Genomic DNA, 23,183 nt, shown 5'->3' with positions numbered 1-23,183 from the left:
GTAAGTAAAGGACTGCACAAAGAAAAGTACAAAACGCTACTTCAGGAAATAAAAGAGGACATGAGAAAATGGAAATATATTCCCTGCTCATGGATTGGGAGAATTGACATTGTCAAAATGGCAATACTTCCCAAAGCACTTTACAAATTCAATGCGATCCCTATATGGATACCCATGACATTATTCAAAGAAATGGAGCAAACACTCCTGAAATTTATATGGAAAAATAAGCCCCCACAAAGAGCTCGAGCAATTGTTGGGAAAAATAAAATGGGAGGAATCAACCTTCAACACATAAAAAATTACTACAAAGCTGCAATAATTAAAACAGCATGGTACTGGAACAACGGCAGAGCTGCAGACCAATGGAACAAGGTTGAATATACTGACATCCCCTCCCAAACATATGACCATGTAATCTTTGATAAGGGAGCAAGAAATGTGAAGTCGAGCAAGGAAAGCCTCTTTAACAAATTGTGCTCTCAAAACTGAATGCCTACATGCAAAAAATGGGCTTAGATCTCTGCCTAACGCCATGTACAAAAGTAAGATCAAAATGCATTAAAGACCTCAACATCAGACCGGAATCCATAAGGTACATTGAAGACAAAGTTGGCAAAACCGCCAATGATATTGAAGCAAATGGTGTCTTCAAAGATGTCACACCACTGGCCAAGCAAGCGAAAATAGAGTTCGACAAATGGGACTATCTTAAACTAAGAAGCATCTGCACTTCCAAAGTAACAGTGACCAAAATACAAAGACGGTCTACAGAATGGGAAAGAATATTCGTCGAATACACATCCTACAATGGGTTGATATCAAGGACATACAAGGCACTGGTTGAATTCTACAAGTAAAAAATATCCAACTCTATCAAAAAATTGGGCGACGAAATGAACAGAAACTTTCTCAAAGAAGAAATCCGAATGGCTAAAAGACACATGAGAAAATGCTCTACATCATTAATCATTAAGGGGATGCAGTTCAAAACAACAGTGAGATATCATGTCACACCACAGAGACTGGCCCACATCCAAAAGAACAAAAGCCACCGGTATTGGCGTGGATATGGCCAGAAAGGGACCCTCCTTCACTGCTGGTGGGAATGCCGACTAGTTCAGCACTTTTGGAAAACAGTATGGACGATTCTCAGAAAATTATATATTAAGCTCCCATTTGACCCAGCAATATCACTCCTGGGAAGAATATATCCCAGAGAGGCAAAAATGTATAACTAAAGTGACATCTGCACTTTTTTGTTCATTGCAGCACTGTTTACAATAGACTGAATCTGGAATATACCTGAGTGTCTGAGAACAGATGACTGGTTAAAGAAACTTTCTTGTATCTACACAATTAAGTACTCGTAGCTGTTAGGAAATATGAAGCCATGAAATTTACATATAAGTGGTACTTCATGGAAAGGATCATGCTAAGCTAAATGAGTCAGAAAGAGAGGGACAGACATAGAAAGATTGCATTCATCTTGGGGACATAAAGTAAAAAAGTAGGAAAATATCACACAAAAATAGCCGAGATAAGTACCAGGATGTTCACTCTATGGTTTAGAGACCAGCCGCACATGCTAGGGGGAAAGGCAGCTCAGATAGAGAAGGCAGCATCCAATAAAGGGTGTTGGGAGGATCCTCCCAGGATGGGAGATGCATGCTGAAAGTAGACTATAGTCTGAACATGATTGCCACCCAATGCTTATTTTGCAAACCACAGCACCCATAAAGAGAGAGAACAAAATGGAATGCCTTGCCACAGAGGCAGGGTGGGATGGGGGGATGGGTTGTGGGAGGAATACTGGAATCAGTGGTGGTGTAAAATGGGCACTGGTGGTGGGAAGTGTACTCGATCATTTTATAATGAAAACCAAGCACAAAAAATTGTAAGTCTACAAATGTACCTCATGCCGTTTCAATAATTTTTTTTAAAAAAAGAAAAATATTCAGGATCCTTTTTGATCACTTGATCACTTCTTCACTTGACATCCCGTTACTCATCGAGTTTCTTGAGTGGGTGCCAGTAACGTCTTGGTTAATATAGGCTAAAGGTGTCTGCTCTCTCCAGTAACACGATTAGCCTCAAACCGATTGATCTCGGTGTTGACGAAGAAGTCTGACTATTTCTTAAATGGGAGAACACGAGATTTTATTTTATTTTTGACAAAAGGCAATTAAATTACATTTGTTTAATTTTCTTAGGTAAAGGTAAAGGCCCTCCCGTTGATCATCGATTTGCTAAAGCGGGCCCAGTAACGTCTCCATTGGAGACTTTGTTGTTACTGTGTTTGGCATATCGAATACGTCACGGGGAGCTTGCCAGGCTCTGCCGTGCGGGCAAGATACTCTCGGTAGCTTGCTGGGCTCTCTGATTGGGGCGGAGGAATCGAAATCGGGTCAGCCATGTTGGCTGCGTGCAAGGCAAACGCCCTACTGCTGTGCTATCGCTCCAGCCCTATTTTTATTTAATTTATTTTTTTAAATATTTTTTATTAGTGAAACACCATGAGGTGGAGTTATAGACTTACAAATTTTTGTGCTTGGGTTTCAGTTATACAATAATCAAGTACCCATCCCTCCACCAGCGCCCATCCTCCACTACCACGGGTCCCAGCATCACTCCCACTCCCCATACCCCCCATCCCACCCTGCCTCTGTGGCAGGGCATTCCCCCTTGTTCTCTCTCTCTTCTTTTGGGTCCTGTGTTTTGCAAGAGAGGAATTGAGTGGCAATCACGTTTGGTCTATAGTCTACTTTCAGCATGCTTCTCCCAACCTGGGAGGATACTCACAACACCATTTATTTGGTGCTATCTAAGCTTCCTTTTCCCCTAGCACTTGTGGCTGGCCTCCAAGTCATGGAGCAAAATTCCTGGTACTAATCACAGCCATTCCTTGGTGTTAGTCTCTCATTTTGTTGCTTTATGTTCCCCAGATGAATGCAATCTTTCTGTGTCTATTCCGCTCTTTCTGACTCATTTCGTTTAATATGATACTTTCTATGTAGTACCACTTGTATGTAAATTTCATGACTTCATCTTTTCTAACAGCTACATAGTACTTCATTGTGTAAATGTACCAAAGTTTTTTTAACCAGTCATCTGTTCTTGGGCACTGAGGTTTTTTCCAGATTCTGGATATTGTAAAGAGTGCTGCAATGAACAAACTGCAGATGCCACTTCGACTATACTTTGTTACCTCTCTGGGGTATATTCGCAGGAGTGGTGTTGCTGGGTCAAATGGGAGATCAAATTCTAATTTTTGAGAATCGTCCATACTGTTTTCCAAACGGGTTGGACCAGTCGGCATTCCCACCAGCAGTGAAGGAGTGTCCCTTTTTCGCCACATCCGTGCCAGCACCGGTTGCTCTTATACTTGTGGCTGTGGGCCAGTCTCTGTGGTGTGAAATGATATCTCATTGTTGTTTTGATCTGCATCTCTCTGATGATTAGTTATGTAGATCATTTTTCATGTGCCTACTAGCCATTGGGAATTCTTATTTGTGAAGTTCTCTGTTCATTTTCTCACCCCATTTTTTAACGGGGTTGGATGTTTTCTTCTTGTGGAGTTCAACCAGTACCTTGTATATCCTTGATATCAACCCCTTGTCGCATGTGTATTTGGCGAATATCCTTTCCCATTCTGTAAACTGTCTTTGTATTTTGGTCACTCTTACTTTGGAGGTGCAGAAGCTTCTTAGTTTAAGATAATTCTATTTGTCTGTTTTCACTTGCTTGGACAGTGGTGTGACAACTTTCAAAATAACATTAGCTTCAATATCATGGGGAAGTTTTGCCAACGTTGTCTTCAATGAAATTTATGGATTCCGGTCTGATATTGAGGTCATAAATCCATTTTGATCTTACTTTTGTGCATGGCTTTAGGCAGAGATCTGAGCCTGTTTTTTGCATGTAGCCATCAAGTTTTGCTGGCACAATTTATTAAAGTGGATTTCCCTGCTCCATTTCAATTTTCTTGCCCCCTTATCGAAAATTAGATGATCATATGTTTGGGAGGAGATTTCAGTATATTCAAATCTGTTCCATTGGTCTGCAGCTCTGCATTTGTTCCAGTACCATGCTGTTTTTATTATTACTGCTTTGTAATAGAGCTTGGAGTTAGGCAGGTTGATTCCTCCCATTTTCTTTTTCCCAAGATTTGTTTTAGCTATTCGTGGGGTCTTATAGTTCCATATAAATTTCAGGAGTGTTTGCCCCATTTCTTGGAAGAATGTCATGGGTATCCTTATAGGGATTGCAATGAATTTGTACAGTGCTTTGGGAAGTATTGCTATTTTAACAATGTTGATTCTCCCCATCCATGAACAGGGGATATTTTTCCATTTTACTTGTCCTCTTTTATTTCCTGAAGTAATGTTGTGTAGTTTTCTTTGTACAGGTCCTTTACTTCCTTAGTTAAGCTGATTCACAGGTACTTGATTTTCTGTGGCAGAATTGTGAATGGGATAGTTTTCTTCATGTCACTTTCTTCTCTTTCACTATTTGCATATAGGAAAGCGGTGGATTTTTGTGTATTGATTTTATTGCCTGCAGCTGTACTATACAATTTTATTGTTTCTAGGAGTTTCTTGGTAGAGGTTTTAGGGTTCTCTAATTATAGTATCATATCATCTGCGAATAGTGAGAGCTTGATTTCTTCCTTCCCTACCTGGATACCCTTAATATATTTTTCTTGCCTAATCGCTATTGCAAGTACTTCCAGTACTATATTGAACAGTTGTGGAGAGAGTGGGCATCCTTGCCTCGTCCCTGATCTTAGGGGGAAGGCTCTCAGTTTTTCCCCATTGAAGATGATGTTTGCTGCAGGTTTGTTGTACATGGTTTATATTTAGGAAGGTCGCCTCTATCCCATTTGGCGAGGGTTATCATAATAAATGGGTGCTGGGTCTTTTCAAATGCTTTCTCTGCATCTATTGATATTATCATATGACTTTTATCTTTTCTTTTGTTGATATTGTGGATTATGTTGATTGATTTCCGAATGTTGAACCACCCTTGCATTTCCGAGATTAGTCCCACTTGGTCATGATGTATGATCTTTTTGATGAGTTGTTGAATTCAATTTGCTAGTATTTTGTTCACAATCATCGCATCCATGTTCATCAGGGATATCTGCCTGTAGTTTTCTTTTCTTGTGGTGTTTTTGTTTCCTTTTGGTATTAGAGAGATAGGGGCTTCATTGAAACTGTTTGGGAGAGTTTCCCTTTTTTCAATTTCCTGGAAAAGCTTTAGACGAACTGGCAATAGGTCCTCTTAAATGTTTGGAAAAATTCGCTAATAAATTAATCTGGACCTAGGCTTTTGTTTTTGGAAAGACTTTTCATTACAGTTTCAATTTCCTTGATGTTAATAGGTCTATTCAATTACTATATATCTTCTTGATTCATCTTTGGGAGATGATAGGAATCCAGGAATTTATCCATTTCTTCTAGGTTCTCTTGTTTCGTGGCATACAGACTTTCAAATTAGTCTCTGATGATCTTTTGACTTTCTTTGGATTCTGTTGTGATATCCCCGTTCTTATTTCTGATTCGGTTTATTAGAGTTCTCTCTCTGGTTCTTTGTGCGTGTTGCTAGTGTTTTATCTATCTTATTTATTTTCTCGAAGAAGCAGCTCTTGATTTCATTGATCTTTAGGATTGCGTCTTTGGTTTCCATGTCGTTGATTTCTGCTCTAAGTTTAATGATTTCTCTCCTTCTGCCATATTTGGGCTCTTTCTGTTGTTCCTTTTCTAAGATCTTGAGCTGTGAAGTCAAGCTGTTTATGTTCATCCTTTCTTCTGTCCTTAGATATGCTTGCAGAGCTATAAATTTTCCCCCTTAAAACGGCTTTCGCTGCATTCCATAAGTTCTAGTAGCTCGTGTCTTCATTCGCATTTGTTTCCAAGTATCTTTTGATTTTGTCCTTGACTTCATTCCTGATCCAGTCGTTGTTAAGCATTGAGTTGTTTAATTTCCAGGTGTTTGATTTGGTTCTTCGTGTCTGTGTGTGATTCACTTCTATTCTCAGTGCATCATGGTCTGAAAATATGTTGATACTATTTCTATCTTCTTGAATCTATTGAGGTATGTTTTGTTGCCTAGGACACAGTCTATTTTGGAAAATGTTCCATGCACACTGGAGAAGAATGTGTTTTCTTTCTTTTTGGGGTGTAGAGCCCTGTATAGATCTATAAGCTCTTTCTCTTCTATTTATTCTTTCAAAGCCAATGTTTCCTTGCTGAGTTTTGTTCTTGTTGATCTATCCAGGGGTGATAAGGCGATGTTAAAATCTCCAGCTACTATTATGTTGTTAGCAATATCCTCCTTAAAATCTGTTAGCAGTTGTTTTAAATATTTAGCTGTTCCCTCAGTAGGGGCGTATACATTTAAGAGTGTGATTTCTTCCTATGTATGTATCCCTTGATGAAGAGAAAATATCCTTCACTGTCCCTTCTAATCTTATTCAACACGAAATTCATGCTGTTGGATACTAGTATGGCCACCCCAGCTTTTTTGAGGGAGCTTTTTTTTGCAGGATTGTTTTCAATCCTTTGATTTTGAGTCTGTGTTTGCACTGACTGTTGAGATGAGTTTCTTCTAGGCAGCAGAATGTTGGGTTCTATCTCTGAATCCATTTTGCCACTCTGTGTCTCTTAATTGGTGAATTTAGACCGTTGACATTGATAGAGATTATTGTTATGGGGTTTAGGAACATGAGATTTTTTTTAAAAAGAATTTTTAGTGAAACACCATGAGTTACAGTTGTAGATTTACAAATTTTTGTGCTTGGGTATCAATTGTACAATGATCAAATACCCATCCTTCCAACATTGCCCATTTTCTACCACCAAGGATCCCAGTATCCCTCCCTTCCCCCATCCCTCCATCCCACCCTGCTTTAGCCCTTCTGGAAAACAGTATGGACACGTGATTTTTTGATGTCCAGTTGAATCCAGTCGCTAACGGCTCCAGTACAGCGGTTGTCTATCGCATTACGTATCCAACCCATCTGATTTTCGGCGCCTTGGCAAACAAGACAGCGTCCCTGATTCTCGACCATTGATGGAGGTTGGAACTCTGGATTCTTTCTCACTCTTGAGTGAAGCGTGATATTCCAGGCATAGCTCTTTTGATTTCTCTTTGGGAGACTCGAATAGTATTCTCATCCTGTTTTCGTAGGGTCCAGGTCTCTGAGGTGTATGTTGATTCAGGAAGAACAGTAGAATCAAAGATATGTGCCTGGAACCAGAGGTTCTTCGTCTTCTTAGCTATTTCTTCGATGCTCTTGAAGGCGTTCCAAGTCGCTCTCTTCTTCCTCTGGAATTCAGGTGCCAGGTCGTTCATCATGTTGATTTCTCTAACTAGGTACACATAGCTGTTGCATTCAGAGATATTCGTTTCATTGAGAGCGAATGGAACATCAGGAATGAGTCTGTTTCTCATAAACATTGTCTTCGTGAGATTCAGCTGTAGTCCTACCTTTTCAGACTCAAGGTCGAAGTTGGCCTGCATTTATGCCGCTTGGCTAAAGTTTATTGTTATTAGAACGATTAGAACAATGTCATCAGCAAAGTTGCCAATGTCTATCTTCACTCCCATTTCTTCCCATTTCATTCGTCTCATGACGTTCTTGAGGGTGGTACTGAAGAGTTTCAGTGAAATAGTATCATCCTGCTAAACCCCTCTCTTTTTATGGATATTCACTTCCTTGTAGAATGGTGAGATCCTGGTGGTGAATCCGTTATACAGCTCACGGAGGATGCTGATATATTGAGTTTGAATGCCCTGTTTGACTAGGGCTTCAATGACTGCTTCAGCCTCAACAGAATCAAAGGCCTTCTTTAAAATGATGAACATTAAACAGAGCGGCATCTTGAACTCTCGAGAAACCTAAGTGATCTTAGTTACAGTGTGGTTATAGTCAATCGTGCTGAATCCTTTTCGGAACTCGGCTTGCTCACATAGTTGTCCTTATCTAGTGTTCTGCCAATCCTATTCAGTATGCCTCGAGTGAACAGTTTGTAGACGATGGATAACAGTCAAAATGGGTGATACTTGACAATGTGGCGGATGTCTCCCTTCTTGTACAGTAGAACAGTCCTGCCGTTTTTTCATTGGGATCGAATCTTGCATTCAGACAGGTAGCGTGTGAAGAGCTGAGTCAGTGTATTGATGAGTACTGATGTCAGGTTCTTCAGGTATCCGGGTCTGACCTTGGCCGGGCCAGATGCTGTTACCTTCTTTATTGACGAAATGCATATCAGGTTTTGAAAGGGAGAACTTTGGGAACGACATATCCATCCTACTTGAATTTGGTATGTGGGCTAGTGGATGTGACTATCGAAGATATCCGAGTAAAAGTTATGGATAATCTTCTCCATTCACCTTCTGGAATATGTGATAGATCCATCAGGACTTTGGAAAGTATTCATCTTGGTCTTGTAGTTGGCGAAGAACAGGCAGGTATTGAAAATTCTTTTCCCCGCTTCTGCCATATCAGCCACCACTGCTGCTCTTCTATATTTGAGGTATTTATCGCTTCTCTGCACTGCTTTGCAAGCTCGGATGTTTCCTTGTGGTTGCCTGAGTCTGGCATCCAGCCAGGTTGGCGAATCAGCTTGAGAGTTTTTGAAGACAGTCATCTTTTTGTGGCTATATCTCTCTCGGCATTCCTTGCACAATCATGGAGGTGCTGAACCAATCAATTGTATCCTTAGTCAATGTTGTCAATGATGGCATCTTCCCATGTTGCCAGAATAGTGCCAAAGAGCTCCCAGTTGGTGGTCGTTCTGGGAGTTCTCTTCTTAAACTTTGCAGCCTTTTCTCCCCGCTCCATGAAGTAGAATTTTGCACAAAGGAGATGGGGGTCCTCTCCCCTTTGGAATTTTTGGACAACAGTGACATTGATCAGACAAAACTGTCAGTTGAATATGATATTGTCAATTTCATAGTGGAACCGTCCACTGGGGGACTCCCATATCCAACGTTTAGATTCGGCCTTCTGGAACTGTGAGTTACCATGGATGGTCTTGGTCAACATGATGAACTCAGACAGTCTGTCACCCTGTTCCTTCCATTTTAGGCCAGGGGTCCCACTGTGAAGTTCTTCAGCTGATCTTCTCGGTCCTATCTTGGCATTAAAATCACCAACAATGATCTTGTGGAAGGTGTGGTCTTCTTTATAAAACTTCTCCAGCTCCATGTAGAAATTCTCAATTTCTTCATCATAATTGGAAATATAAAACTATATGATCATATCATTTGATGCAGCGAAAACCTTTGAAAAATATCAAGCATCTCTCACAAAAAAACACCAATATAAGAGTGGAAGCAATATTCCTCAAGATAGCAGTGGCCATCTAGAGCAAATCCACAGCCACTATTATCCTTAATGGTGAAATACTGAAAGAATTCCTCTGAGATAAGATACAAGACAAGGACGTCCACTCTCCACACTTCTACTCACCATAGTATTGGAAGTCCTAGCTTCAGCAATCAGGAAAGAAAAGCAAATTAAATGGATCCAAATTGGAGAAGACAAACTCACCATATCACTATTTGCAGATGACATGAGGATATACAGAGAACCCCATGAGAATCTACAATCAAATTTTTCAAACACAATAAACCAATAAAACAAAGTGGCTGACTCCAATGTCAATACACAAAACTCGGTTGCATTACTCTATACAAAGAGTGAATTAGAAGGTAATGTGATGAATGAGTCTATCCCACTTTAACTGGTATACAAAATAATAAGCATATAGGAATAAGCTTAACAAAACATGTGAAGAATCTATGTTATGTGAACTTTAAATCACTTAAGAAAGAGATAGAACATGCAGGTTCGTTGGGGATCATGAACAAACAGTACAAAGCTCCACTACGAAGAAAAGACAAAGAAAAGAGTCCCAAATCCTCAACAGGGGTTACCCACAAATATGCTTTCTCCTATAAACAATTTCTGAGATGAAATGCTCAGGATGTTCAAGAAACTACTCAAAGAATCCATGGAGCTGACATCTAGAATATTAAAGGAAAGAATGAAAGGAACAGTGGAACGGATAGCAGAGAAAATACAGGAAGAAATGAGAGCAGAAATAAAAAAGCTACAAAAAAGAAGTGTCACAAAGTCAGTAGATAAAATTAAAAACTCAGTGGGTTCTCTCAGCAGTAGATTGACTACAGCTGAAGAGAGGATCAGTGAGCTTGAAGATGAGCAACAGAAATCCCATAGGGAACAATAAACAATGGAAAAAGACCTCAAAATAGCTCTAAGGAGAATCAGAGACATAGGGGATGATGCCAAGAAGAACAATATTAGAATTATTGGAGTACCAGAAGGACAGGGATGTAACCCCATGAAAAAGCCACAGTCAAAGAAATCATTGCTGAAAAGTTCCCAGAGTTAAAGAATGCAGACATCCAGATCGAAAGAGCTAGAACAGTGCCAGCTAAAAAAAATCCTAATAAAAACACTTCAAGGCATATCATAGTCAGAATTATGAACCCTGTGGATAGACCTTTCAAGCAGAAAGGTCAAAGAAGAAAATCACATACAAAGGAGCACCCTTTAGATTTACAGCAGATCTATCAGAGGAAACCCTCCAAGCCCGAAGACAATGGTGGGATACAGTGAAAAAACTCAATGAATTGAAAGCCTCACCAAGAATACTTTATCCAGTTAAATTATCACTCAAACTCAATGGAACGATACACCATTTTCTATATAAACAACAGCTCAGGAACTTCATAAACTCAGAAGCAAATCTAAAGGAAGGATTAAATGGGCTCCTTTAAGATTAGAAGGAAGACAGAAATAAGTACAACCAACCCCTAGAGAAAGATGGGACAAAACCCATGACAATAATCTCTGTCAATGTCAATGGTCTAAATGCACCAATCAAGTGACACAGAGTGGCAAAATGGATCCAGAAGCTGAAACCAAGATTCTGCTGTCTACAAGAAACTTATCTGAAGAGTCAGATCAGACACAGACTCAAAGATAAAGGATGGAAAACAATCCTGTAAGCAAACAGTCCTCTCATAAATGCTGGGGTGGCCATACTAGTATCTGACCACATAAATTTTAGGTTGAAACAGATTAGAAGGAACAGCCAACGCCATTTTCTATTTATCAAGGGATACAACAGGAAGAAATTACACTCTTTTTTAACTTGAATAGGATAACTTTTATTTCTAGTAATACATTGGTTTTAGCCCTTTTGTGATTGACATAGGCTTTAATATTCTATTTCAGTATCAAGCGAATTATCCCTCCTGGCTCTAACCACAGCCGAATTTCTGGTTTATCAATGTGAGAAACATGTACTGGTCATCCTAAAGAACATGAGTTCTTATATAGAAGCACTTCGAGAGGTAATTTGTGTTTAACAGTTAAAATGGGATTTGTTGAAAAAAGCGGACCTGAGCCTCTTCCTCCTCGTCTGCCCCCAACGCTGCTCCGCCAGTCTCCTCCCCAACGCAGGCTTCACCCTTCACACACACCTGGTTCCCGTGGGGGCGTGGCCTCTTCAGAAGGGGCATGGCTTCCGCAGAAGTGGGGTGTCTTGATTTTAGGCGGGTGGCCGCTTACATGGCCACAGGTACTTTGCTATGCCAAGACATCTAGTGTGACATCACAGTTCCTCTACCTACACACCAACATGAAGAAACAACGCAAATACCCACCTAATGGAGAGGATGATGTACAGTCCAGAAGCCTCAGTAGGTGCTATTCACCTAAAGGACATCTCTGACAAAGAATTCAGATATGAAGACATAAGGATGCTAAATAAACTCAATGAAACAGTCAGACAGATATCCAGTAAATTGAAAGAAGACATGGAAGAAACAATGGATCGCACAATCAAGAAAATACAGGAAGAAATAAGAGCAGAAATTGGAAAGCTATGCACAGAAATGTCACGAATCAAAGATTCCATAGATGAAATAAAAAACTCAGTCTGTGCCATCAAAAGTAGAATGACCGCAGCTGAAGAAAGAACCAGTGAGCTGGAAGATCAGCTGTATCAAGCTAACAGGTAACAACAAACAATGGTAAGAGACCTCAAAATAGCTCAAGAGCGAATCAGAGTCCTAGGAGATGATTCCAAGAGGAACAACATTAGAATGATAGGAGTCCCAGAAGCTCAGGGAAACAATCCCAGTGAAAAAGCCATGGTCAAACAAATCATTGCTGAAAAATTCCAAGAATTCGACAATGCAGCCATTCAGATTCAAGGATCCCAAAGGGTGCCACCTAGAAGAGACCCTAACAAAAACAATCCAAGACATATCACAGTTAGAATAATGGATGCCGCCGATAGAGACACAATACTGCAAGCAGCAAGGTCAAAAAAAGGAAATCACATACAAAGGAGCACCCCTTAGATTCACAGCAGACCTATAAGAGGAAACCCTACAAGCCTGAAAGCAATGGTAGCATATAATGAAAAAACTCACTGAAATGTATGCTTCACCGAGAATACTCTATCCGGCTAAACTCTCGCTCAAACTCGAAGGAATGATACATTATTTTCTAGATAAACAGCAGCTCACGAACTTCATAGACTCAAAACCAAACCTAAAACAAGGCTAAAGGGGCTACTATAAGATAAGACAAACCCTACAAGCACAACAGACCCTTACAGAAAGATGACACAAAACACCATAACAATAATATCTCTCAATGTCAATGGTCTAAATTCACCAATTAAGAGACACAGCGTAGCAAAATGGATTCAGAAACAGAACCCAACATTCTTCTGCCTACAAGAAACTCATCTCAACAGTGAGAGCAAACAAGACTCAAAGTCAAAGGACTTAAAACAATCCAGCAAGCAAACAGCTCCTTCAAAAAAGCTGGGATGGCCATACTAGTATCCAACAACATCAATTTCAGGTTGAAAAAGATTAGAAGGGACAGTGAATGCCATTTTGTATTTATCAAGGGACACGTACAACAGGAATAAATCACATTCTTAAATGTATACGCACTTAATGAGGAGACAGGTAAATATTTAAAACAACTACTAACAAATTTTGAGGAGGACATTGCAAAAAACACAATAGTAGCCGGAGATTTCAACATCGCCTTATCACCTCTGCATAGATCAACAAGAACAAAACTCAGCAAGGAAGCATTGGCTTTGAAAGAAGAAATAGAAGAGAAAGGGCTTATAGACCTATACAGAGCTTTACATGCCAAAAAGAAAGAATATACATTCTTCTCAGTGTGCACGGAACATTTTCCAAAATAGACCATGTGCTAGGCCACAAAACATACCTCAATAGAATCAGGAAGACAGAAATAGTATCGACCATTTTTCAGACCACGATGCACTGAGGATAGAAGTGAATCACACACGGACATGGAGAACCAAATCAAACACCTGGAAATTAAAGAACTCAATGCAGAACAATGAGTGGGTCAGGAACGAAGTCAACGACGAAATCAAAAGATACCTGGAAACGAATGAGAATGAAGACATGAGCTACCAGAACTTATGGGATGCAATGAAGCCGTATTAAGGGGAAAATTTATAGCTCTGCATGCATTTCTCAGGACGGAAGAAAGGAGGCATATAAATAACATTAATTCACAGCTCAAGACCTTAGAAAAGGGTCAACAGAAAGAGCCCAAATCAGGCAGAAGGAAAGATATCATAAAATTTAGAGCAGAAATCAATGACATGGAAACCAAAGAAAAAATCTAAAGATCAATGAAACCAAGAGCTGGTTCTTCGTGGAAATAAACAATATAGATAAACCACTAGCAACACTTACAGAGAAACAGAGAGAGCGAACCCTAATAAACCGAATTAGAAATGAGAAGGGAGATATCACAACAGAAACCAAAGAAATTCAAAAGATCATCAGAGACTACTTTGAAAGTCTTAATGCCATGAAACAAGAGAACCTAGAATAAATGGATAAATTCCTGGATTTCCATAATAACTGGACAGCTACATGTAAAAAAGTGGGCTCAGATCTCTCCCTAACACCAAGTACAAAAGTAAGATCAAAATGGAGTAAAGACTTCAACATCAGACTGGAATCCATAAGGTACATTGAAGACAAAATTGGAAGAACCCTCCATGACATTGAAGCTAATGCTATATTCAAGGATGTCACACAACTGGCCAAGCAAGTGAAAACAGAGATAGATAAATGGGACTATCTTAAACTAAGAAGCTTCTCCACCTCAAAAAAAAACAGTGACAAATATACAAAAACAGTCTACATAATGGGTAAGGATATTCTCCGAATACACATCCAATAAGGGGTTGGTATCAAGGATATACAAAATACTGGTTGAACTCCACAAGAAGAAACAACCAACCCCATGAAAAAAACTAAGCGACAAAATGAAGAAAACTTTCTAAAAGAAGAAATCCGAATGGCTAAAAGGCACATGAGAAAATGCTCTACATCATTAATCATTAGTGAGATGCAGATAAAAACAACAATGAGATATCATTTCACACCACAGAGACTGGCCCACAACCAAAAGACCAAAAGCAACAGGTGCTGGAGCAGGTGTGGCGAGAAAGGGACTCTCCTTCACTGTTGGTGGGAATGCCGACTGGTTCAGCCCTTTTGGAAAACAGTATGGAGGATTCTCAAAAAATCAGAAATTGAGCTCCCATTTGTCCCAGCAATACCACTCCTGGGAATATATCCCAGAGAGGCAAAAAAGTATAGCTGAAGTGATATTTGCACTTGTGTGTTCATTGCAGCAATCTTGACAATAGCTAGAATAGGGAAAAAACCTGAGTGCCTGCGAACAGATGACTGGTTAATGAAACTTTGGTACATTCACACAATGGAGTACTGTGCAGCTGTTACAAAAGATGAAGTCATGAAATTCATATACAAATGGTACTACATGGAAAGTATCATGATAAGCGAAATGAGTCAGAATGAAAGGAACAGACATAGAAGGATTGCATTCATCTGGGGAACATAAAGCAACAAAATAGGAGACTAACACCCAATAATAGCCGAGATAAGTACCAGGAGGATTACTCCATGGCTTTGAGGACAGCCGCACATGCTAGGGAAAAAGGCAGCTCAGAAAGAGAAAGGAACACCAAATAAAGGGTGTTGGGCGGTTCCTCTCAGGATGGGAAATGCGTGATGAGAGTAGACTACAGACCAAACAAGATTGCCACTCAATGTATTTTGCAAGCCACAGCACTCAAAGGAGGGAGATAACAAAAGGGAATGCCCTGCCACAGAGCTAGACTGGGAGAGGAGGATGGGAGGTGGAAGTGATACTGGGACTGGTGGTGGTGGAGATTGGGCACTGGTGGAGGGATGGATACTTGATCATCTACAACTGTACCTCATGATATTGCACTAATAAAAATTTAAGAAAAAAAGGGATTTGTTTTCAATGTTCATACTTGTATTTTCTGTAAGATTTTTTTGTTTTATTTTTTAAAATTTTTTTCAGTGAAAAACCATGAGGTATAGTTGTAGAGTTACAAATTTTTGTGCTTGGGTTTCAGTCATACAATGATCAAGTACTCATCCCTCCACCAATGCCATTTCCCAACACATCGGTTCACAGTATCCCTTCCATCCCGCATCCCCCTAATCCCACCCTGCCGTTGTGGCAGGACATTCCCTTTTGTTCTTTCTCCTCTTTTGGGTGTTGTGGTTTGCCAAAAAGCCATTGAATGGCAATCATGTTTGGTCTATAATCTACTTTAATCATGCTTCTCCCATCCTGGGAGGATCCTCCCAACACCCTTTATTTGGTGCTCCCTTCTCTATATGAGCACCCTTTTCCTGTAGCACGTGTGGCTAGCCTCCAAGCCATGAAGCAAAAATGCTAGTACTAATCTCGGCCATTCTTGAGTGTTAGTCTCCTATTTTGTTACATTATGTTCCCCAGATGAATGCAATCTTTCTATGTCTATCCCTCTCTTTCTGACTCATTTCACTTAACATGATACTTTCCATGTAGTACCACTTGTATGTAAATTTCTTGACTTCATCTCTTCTAACCACTACATAGTACTTCATTGTGTAATGTACCAAAGTTTCTTTAACCAGTCATCTCTTCTCGGGCACTCAATTTTTTCCAGATTCTGGCTATTGTAAAGGGAGCTGCAATGAACAAACAACTGCAGATTTCACTTGGACTATACATTTTTGTCTCTCTGGGATATATTCCCAGGAGTGGTATTGTTGGGTCAAATGGTAGCTCATTTCTAATTTTTTGAGAATCTTCCATACTGTTTTCCAAACGAGTTGAACAAGTTGGCATTACGACCAGCAGTGAATGAGGGTTTCTTTCCCGCCACATCTGCACCAGCACTGGTTGATTTTGTTCTTTTGGATGTGGGCCAGTCTCTGTGGTGTAAAATGATATCTCATTGTGGTTTTGATCTGTATCTCCCTGATGATTAATGATGTAGACCATTTTCTGATGTGTCTTTTAGCCATTAAGATTTTTTTCTTTGACAAAGTTTCTGTTCATTTCTTCACCCCATTTTATGATGGGGTTGGATGTTTTATTCTTGTGGAGTTCAACCAGTACCTTGTATATTCTTGATATCAACCCCTTGTCGGATATTTTTCTGCGAATATCCTTTCCTATTCTGTAGACGGTCTTTGTATTTTGGTCACTCTTTCTTAGGAGGTTCAGAAGCTTCTTAGTTTAAGATAGTCTCATTTGTCTATCTCTGTTTCGCTTGCTTGGTCAGTGGTGTGACATCTTTGAAGATACCGTTAGCTTCAATATCATCGACGGTTTTGCCAAATTTGTCTTCAATGAACCTTGCGGGTTCCGGTCTTATTTTGAGGTATTTAATAAGATTCCAGGAATTTATTCATTTCTTCTAGGTTCTCTTGTTTTCTGTCATGCAGAGTTTCAAAGTAGTCTCTGATTATCTTTTGAATTTCTTTATTTTTTGTTGTGATATTCCCATTCTTAAAGAAATTATACTCTTAAATTTATACTCACCTAATGATGGACCATCTCAATAATTAAAACAACTCCTAACAGATTGTAAGGAGGACATTTATAGTAACACAATAGTAGTCGGTGACTCCAACATCACCTTATCACTTCTGGAAATGTCAACAAGAACAAAACTCAGCAAGGAAACATTGGATATGAAGGAAGAAATAGAAGAGAGTGGGCTAATAGACCTATACAGGGATTTACACCTAAAAGAGTAAGAATGCACACTTTTCTCCGTTGTACACGGAACATTTCCAAAATAGACTAAGTGCTAGGCCACAGAACATGCCTCAATAAACTCAGGAAGATAGAAGTAGTTTCAACAATCTGGTCAGACCATGATGCACTGAAGATTGAAGCGAATCACAAGGACACCGAGAAACAAATCGAAAGTTGGAAATTAAACAACTCAGTGTTGAACAAGGAGTGGGTCAGGGAGGAAGACAAGGACGAAATCAAAAGATACCTGGAAACAAATGGGAATGAAGGCATGATCTACCAGAACCTATGCGATGCAGCTAAAGCCGTTTTAAGAAGAAAATTTATAGCGTTGCACGAATTCCTAAGGAAGAAATAAAGGGCCTACATAGATAACCTAACCATACAGCTCAAGATTTTAAAAAATAGCAACAAAAGTAACTCAAATTTGGCCGAAGGAAAGAAATATTAAAACTTAGAGAAGAAATTAAAGGCATGGAATCCCAAGAAACAATCCAAAAATCAATGAAACCAAGAGCTGGTTCTTTGAGAAAGTAAACAAGATTGATTAACCACTATCAAGACTCATAAAGAGAGAGAGAACACTAATAAACCGAATCAGAAATGAAAAAGGGCACATCACAACAGAAACCAGTGAAATTCAAAAGACCATCAGAGACTACTTTGAGAGTTTGTATGCCATGAAACAAGAGAACCTAGAAGAAATGGATAAATTCCTGGGTACCTATAATCTCCCAAGATTGAACCAAGAAGACTTGGGATACCTGAATAGACCTATTCATGTCAAGGAAATTGAAGCGGTAATCAAAAGTCTTCCCAAATACAAAAGCCCAGGACCAGACGGATTCACTAGTGAATTCTTCCAAACATTTAAAGAAGACCCTTTACCAGTTCTCCTCAGGTTTTACAGGAAATTGAAAACACATAAACTCTGATTCGCCTGGGCTTCTATGTCAGTCTGACATAGCAATTGAGTTCCTTGGTTTCCCCATTGTTCTTGGAATTTTATGTGAGTTAATGTTGGAGGTTTAGATTCCCAGTTACTTAAGACATTGTCATGTTCTCATGTTCTGTTGTTTATACCAGAGGGATACTGATAATATTTCTGTTGTTCAGATTTTTTTCTTTAACATGTAGTGCTATTAGACTATCACGATGGGGATGGAAGCATGTTGAACTAGTTGCTCCATTTAATTGAATGAGGTCAGTGAAATATGTTTGTTGCATCCACTGGCTTCAATATAAAGTGTGTTCGGTTATAATCTTGCATGGACATGTTAGCAGTTGCACAGTTTAGGGTTCGGAGTATTAGAGTTTATATCAGATGTGGAGAATCGCCAATCAACGGGCTGGCTCTGTTGGTATGAAGGTAGCCTTCAGGGTCCCAAGGTCTGAGATTTTTCATCTGGATCCTGACCCAGGTGAGAGAGGAGCAGGTGGGAAGGGTTCCAATGATAGTTCTCTTGTTCAATTGTTTTCATGGTCTTTTCACTCGGATGGGTTCCTTTGCCAAGTCTCTTAACTTTTGAGGGGAGGGTGGTGAATATATGTCTTTCTTCCTAATTTTAATTTATAGTTGAGGCATCAAAATTTTCAATACTGCTAATGATAGTGTTTCAAGCATAACACATCCAGCACCACACTCTTTTCCAATGTTCACTTTAATTTATTTTCTATTTTATTTTATTTTCATAAGGTTATTCACGATGATTTATTACATACAATATTCCAACACCAATTACAGCACCATTACTTCTTCCCGCCATGATTATTTCCAATTTCCCTAAGCACCACTCAAGCCTGCCCCAATAGAAGGTCCTAAATCATTTATTGTTTTTTGCTTGCTAAGATTATTTTGCTGAAAATGGTCAAAACAGATTTCCTTATAAGAAAGTGTGTGAAGATTGTTGTATTTAACCCATTCACCAAGGAACCATTAATTCCTCATATAAGAGATTACTAACATGTTGTTACAGGTAAGTTCTTTTTTTGGTTGTTTGTTTTGTTTTGTTTTGTTTGTTTCTTTGCTCTTTAGGTGACACCCGGCGATGCTCAGGGATTACTCCTGGCTCTGCACTCAGGAATTACTCTTGGCCATGCTTGGGGGAGTATATGGGATGCTGGGGGTCGAAACCGTGTAGGCTGTGTGCAAGGCAAACGCCATACCCACTGTACTGTGGCTCTAGTCCACAGGTTAGTTCTTGTGTGTTAATATTTTCTCAATTTAGACTGGTTGCTTTCTACTTCCCTTTATATCCAATGTGGTGTGCTACTCCTGATATATCATTGGTGTAGAATATGAGATGTTGCTTCAGGAATTCTAAAGTTTTGATGGGGTGATACAGCTGGAGGTAAATTTTTAACTGGATGGTGACTTTTGGGTACAGAAGCATCTCTGCAGCTTGTGGATCTCTTTCAGATTTATTTATGAGTCTCCAGATCATGGCCAGTTAATGAGTTTATTTGGCACCAAAGAGAGTTCATGGGTGTGCCCTGAAGAATGGGGCAGGTGAGAGGGAAGTTGCCTATCTGACTCCATGAAAGCCTGGAGATTTTGGTCACAAAACCCATATACCTGAGCTTTTCAACAGATTATTTTCTAATGAGGCTTGTCCTGAGCAGTGCAGTCCCACAAGGAGCATGGCGGCGATTGTTGACTGTGAAGGCTTTTGACTGCTGCGAATTATGACAAGTTGAAGGAGCAGAAGATGAAGCTAAGAAATTAGTCAATCAAGAAATGACAGTGGCTTATAATAAGAAGGAGTAGTTAGAAATGGCTGCAGGGCATGGGTACATCACACATTTTGTAAGTGAAATAAAAATAATTTACTAATGATTTGAAAGACAAAATGTGAAGAGAAGAAAAATAAGTGTTCCCAACTTGGGGGTCTAGAGATACTATAGCTGGTCGGATGCTTGTTTTGCATGCAGCCCAACCTATGATGTTTGATACCATGTGCCAAGGTACTATCCCCTAAACACCAGGTGTTCTCTCAAAACAAAACACAAACAATTGAAAAAAAAAAACAACTACTCCCTGAAATAACTCTTAGATAGTGAGTCATTTAATGAATTTAGTTGAGGATAGATTTTTACAGGATACTAATGACCAAGAACTTAGTTTGCATTGCATTGATCAAGACATTTGAAGAAAAGTATTTATTACTTATTATTAGGGAAATGCAAATCAAAGGAACAATGCATCTCACACTAGTAAGAATCATCTACATTAAAAAAAAACTGGAAAAAACAGTGCTATCCGACATGTGAAGAAAAAGGAACTCTCATTCACTGCTGCTAGAAATGTCATGTGGCTCTGCATCAATGGAAAACAGCATGGAGAATCCTCATAAAAGTAAAGCGAGTGCCTGATCTGCACGGGACGGGAACTGAGACACATCTCGCGGAAACAAAGCTGAACAGCTCAGGGCACTCTCTCCTCATTCAATCAGGTACAGCCCGGTATCCAGGGCTTGGGACTCTCTCTGGGCATGCACAGATAGCTTGATCCCCTAGAACAGCAGGTTTTCTCCCTTGATCTGCGCGGGACGGGAACTGAGACACATCTTTCGGAAACAAAGCTGAACGGCTCGGGCACTCTCTCCTCATTCAAACAGGTATTGCCCGGCTCCCAGCGCCAGGGAACCTTTCCAGAAAGAAGTATTCTCCCACTACATATCCCATAGGAACCATAAGTTACCCTCTTAGATGGAACCTTCTGTAGGTTAGCTCAACCACTAGAAACACATTAGCCAATAACTCTTTAAGCCTATCTCAATTCATTCTACATATCAAGCAGAATAGTAACAGTGAACGTGAAGGTCTAAACGAAACTGGTCACAATGGCAAAGCAATGCAAAAGCCCACCAAACTTTCTTATTGAAGAAGCAATCCCAGAAGATACCAACAATACTGTAGTGTTAGACAACCTCTCTGACAAGAAATTTAGAAGGGAGCTACTGAGGATGCTTAGGGAGCTTAAAGAAACAATGGAAAGCAATGCCAATAAAAGACAAGAGGATTTGAAGGCAGAAATGAAGGAAATGCAATCGGAAATGTTAGACCTGAAAAACCTGGTAGGCGAATTGAAAAACTCAGTGGAAGGCCTCAGCAGCAGAGTAACAGATGCTGAGAACAGAAACGGTGAGCTTGAAGATGAAGTCCAGAGACTCTCCAGAAAAGAGCAGAAAATGGAAAAAAGATTCACAATTAGGGAATAGAAGGCAAGAGAAGATCGTGATGAAGCCAAGAGGGGTAACATAAGAATTATTGGAGTCCCAGAGGGACAGGAAGAAAACCTTGATGAAGAAGAAACTGTCAAAGACATCATTGCAACAACGTTTCCAGAGCTGAAGAAAACTTGTGACCACATTCAGGAGGACCGAAGGATACCAGCTAGAAGAAATCCGAATAAAAATACCCCAGGACACAACCTGATCAAAATGACCAAAACCTTAGATAGAGACAAAATTCTGAAAGCAGCAATATCGAAGAAAGAAATCTCCTACAAAGGAGCATCCTTAAAATTTATAGCTGATTTGTCTGATGAAACCCTCATGCCCCCAAAACAGTGGTGGGATCTAGTGAAAAAACTCAATGAAATAAATGCCTCACCAAAAATACTTTACCCAGGGAGGCTCTCATTCATAACAGAAGGAACAGCACAAAGTTTCACAGACAAACAACAGCTCAGGAACATCATAGACTCAAAACCATGGTTACAAGAACAACTAAATGGGCTACTTTAAGGCAAGACAGGGCTCTAAAATACACCAAATTTCAACATAACAATGGGGCAAAACCCCATAACAATAATCTCTCTCAATGTCAATGGGCTAAACGCACCAATTAAAAGACACAGAGTGGCAAGATGGATTAGAAAAATTGAACCCAACATTCTGCTGCCTGCAAGAAACACATCTAAATAGTCAAAGCAAACACAGACTCAGAGCGGGGGAGGGTGCGTGTACCCCAGAAATTATGCCCCAAGTGTAAGAACGGGTACCACTGGGCATCAGAGTGCCGGGTTGAAGTTGTCTCTTGCTCGGGAAACTTGTCGCGGGGCCGGCCCCAGGGCCCGTAATGCAGCAGGCAGCTGGGGCACTCCCCTTCCTTCCCCCTCAATCCCTCCCGCCTCCAGCCATTGTTCCGCCTCAGGTTTCTATTCCCTCCTGCATGCCATCCCAGGCAGCTCTAAATTGGACCTCCGTACCACCTCCCCCACAATCCTAACCCAGGCACAGGGACCTCGGCCCATCCCAGTCAATTTCCAGGGGCCCCTGCCTGCTGGAATGGTTGGCCTCATTATCGGGAGGGGGAATCTTATATTGGAGGGATTCCAGGTCCTCCCTGGCACTATAGATGATACTCTCACTGGCCAGCTTAGCGTTATGGCCGTGACTACGTCCTCATTCCTGAGTATAGATCTGGGTGCCTGCATTGCTGAATTGCTCCTTATCCCACCCAGCGCTGCCCCTGGCGCCACCGGCCCCCCGCCACCAGGGGGTGTTCTGGGCTCAGGTTATACAGGAGTGTAAGCCACTCCTGACCCTTACCATCTTAGGCAGATCTTTCACTGGCCTTATAGATACTGGAGCTGATACTACTATCATTATTACCAGGGACTGGCTGCCAGAATGGCCAATCTCCCCCCCTCTTTAACACACCTGCAGGGGACTGGCCATTCAAAAAACCCGATGTTGAGCTCGGCTGAGCTCAAGTGGCGGACCCTCGAAGGAAAGGAAGGCCACGTCCGCCCCTATGTCCTTCCCGACCTGCCTGTTAATCTGTGGGGAAGGGACGTCCTGTCCCAAATGGACCTGATCCTAGTAGATACCAAAGGCCAGGATCTCTTACTTCAGCACGGCTATCTTCCTGGCCAAGGTCTGGGAAGGCACTCCCAGGGCCTCACTGAACCCGTGATGCCTTCCCTCTCTGTGGGACTACTAGGACTGGGAAATTTACCATAATGGCT

Source organism: Sorex fumeus, unplaced genomic scaffold, assembly GCF_029834395.1.
Source record: "Sorex fumeus unplaced genomic scaffold, SorFum_2.1 ptg000073l, whole genome shotgun sequence".
In the NCBI taxonomy this organism is placed as follows: Eukaryota; Metazoa; Chordata; class Mammalia; order Eulipotyphla; family Soricidae; genus Sorex; species Sorex fumeus.
The sequence above is the reverse complement of the archived record's forward strand: the minus strand, read 5'-3'. Positions refer to the sequence as shown.